This window comes from Ceratotherium simum, chromosome 39, assembly GCF_057802395.1.
Source record: "Ceratotherium simum simum isolate JZ-2026a chromosome 39, ASM5780239v1, whole genome shotgun sequence".
Taxonomy (NCBI): Eukaryota; Metazoa; Chordata; class Mammalia; order Perissodactyla; family Rhinocerotidae; genus Ceratotherium; species Ceratotherium simum.
In genome coordinates this window covers 2132761-2135166 of record NC_141938.1, presented here as the reverse complement: position 1 = coordinate 2135166, position 2406 = coordinate 2132761, and the positions used below count along the sequence as shown (strand labels likewise).

The window sequence follows — 2406 nt, the reverse complement described above, 5'->3', positions numbered from 1 at the left end:
AGGAGCGACCGGAGGCTAAAGTAGGTCTCACCACCGCCCCCGCCCTCGGGCCCCACCCAGCCCTGGCTCTGGGCCCGCAGCTGCCAGAATGGTGACTCACAGAGCTGCTGAGCCAAGGAGAGAAACAGGGTGCAGGGTGGGGCCCCCTTCGTCCTTGGCCTTCCTAGCATCCGCATGGTGCCCAGGACCCCTGAGGCCGCATCTCAGACGGGGGGCACGGGCTGTATCCCTCCTCCTCCCCCTCCCCTTGCCTCCAACCAGTGGGATTTTTTTCTCAGCACCGCACTAGGGCAGGAAGGCGGAAATGAGTGTGGGGCGTGGAGTGTCTCTGAGGTTGAAATATATTTAGGCCAGGATGAGAGTGTGTATGTGGTTCAGAGCGGGCCCTGGCGCCAGCCCAGCGGGCTTGAAGAGCGAGGTGGGGGCCCTGAGCCAGTGCAGGGAGGTCCCTGCCTTCCCCCTCTTAAAGTGGGCCCAGGGAGCTGGACACAGAGTGGGAAGAACCAGGGGAGGCTCTGGAAGTGGAGGCACGCCCTGCACAGCGCCGGATGCACTTACAGCTGAAAACCCGATGCCCAGAGAGGTTAAGCGGCTTTCCCGAGGTGGCTCAGGAAAGAAGCAAAAGCACAGGGCTCGTGTGCTGGACCAGCTGGCTGCAAAGCGCCGACCTGTTGTTGCCCTATTCGTGCATGCATTCGGTCACTCAGGCAGCACCTCTGCACGGCCTCGCCTGTGCCAGGCCGGCGCGTGTGGTGCAGGAGGGGAAGAGGCGGACGGGACCGGAGTCTCCAAACCACAGCCGGCAGGCTACATCCGCCCATCCTCTCTGCACAGCCCTCGGGCTCAGAATGATTGTTACATTTTTAAACAGTTGAAAACAAAAGCAGAGCTTTCCGTGAAACGTGAAAATCGTGTGGTGTGAAATGACAATTTCAGGCTTCGTAAATGAAGTGTCCACATCACGCCTGTTTATGCCCATACTGTCTGTGGCTGCTCATGCCCTACGTGGCAGAGGGGGTTGTTCTGAACAGACCCACCAAGCCGCACGTATCTCCTATCTGGCTCTTTACAGAAGTTTGCTGGTCCCTGGACTGGACAGCTGCCCATCTTTGGGGAGCTGTCGGCCGAGAAGGGTGTGCTGGGGGGTGTGGCTTCTGGCTGGCCGTGACTGAGTGGCATGGTCTCAGTGGCCAGATGCAGGGCTGGACCGGGCTGTTGTGCGTTTCTTCCTGGTCCTTTCCCCAGGAGCTTGTCAAAGGGCTGGTCCTGTCCTGTCTGCTTCCTCTGCCGCTTTTTCTCGGCTCCCCCCATCCCACATTTGTAGTGTAAAAGGGAAGAATCGTTGCAAGACAGGCACATGCATCTCGGCACATGCTTGTGGGCGGATGCTGTCCCCATCCTGCAGGCTGGCCTCACCGTCTGGGCAGTTGTCTTGGGGCAACCCCAGCACCCCGTCCTTCTGACCCTTAGAGCTGGACTGTAAGGTTGGGACCTTTCCAGAAAACCCCTCGGGTCCCCAGAATTCAGGAAGAAGGAATCTATATCCCTCTTTCTATTTTGCTCGGCTCGCCTGACTGTGTACTCCCCGCCCCCAACCCCACTGTTGCATTTAAGCCTCTCCCCTTAGCCAGCCAGCTTCTTTGCCAGCAAAAACTGCAGTGTGCTGAGGCAAGGCTCGTCTAAACATTGATTCATCAATGCATTGATTCACTGATTCATTCCACACACATTTACTGAGTTCTGGGTGGATCAGTGACTGGGTGCAGAGCCAGCCTGCGATGGGACGTCTTTGCTGTATTGTTAAGTAAAAAGCAAGTCCTGATACCCCAAAGAATTGACAACAGGTGCTCAAATTCTTTTACAGGCATGCTCGTAGGAGCAATATTCCCAATGTCCAAAAGGTGGAAACAACACACATGTCCATCAATGATGAATGGATAAATGCACTGTGGGCCATCCATACAGTGGACTATTACTCAGCCATAAAAAGGAATGAAGCTCTGATTCATGCTACAACATGGATGAACCTCAAAAACATCATGCTCAACAAAAGAAGCCAGTCACAAAGGTCACATATTGTATGACTTCATTTATATGAAACGTCCAGAAGAGGCAAATCCAGAGGCAGAAAATAGCGGTTGCCAGAGGCTGGGAGCAGGCGGGACGGGGAGTGACTGCTTAATGCATAGGAAGTCTCCTTTTGGGGTGATGGAAATGTTCTGGAACCAGGTAGAGGTGATGGTTGCAAAACGTTGTGAAGGAACTCAATGCCAATGAATCGTATACTTTAAAATGGTTACTGGTTAATTTTGTGTTATGTGAATTTTACCTCAATTAAAAAGAAAGCAAGTCACCAAATTAAGTGTTGCATGCTTCTGCTCTGGCTTCGAATAAAAGGATTTACAA

At 53.8% G+C, this 2406-nt stretch overlaps 1 protein-coding gene across 1 annotated transcript in view; it reads left to right on the top strand.

Annotated features, from left to right (window-relative positions):
- Window positions 1-2352, top strand: part of LOC147912091 (uncharacterized) — a 12259-nt gene extending 9907 nt beyond the window's left edge. Inside the window, exon 4 of the mRNA XM_087425273.1 lies at window positions 1865-2352. The gene's annotated coding sequence lies outside the window, so the exon portion shown is untranslated. The remainder of the gene's footprint in view (window positions 1-1864) is intronic.
- The last annotated feature ends 54 nt before the right edge of the window (window positions 2353-2406 follow it).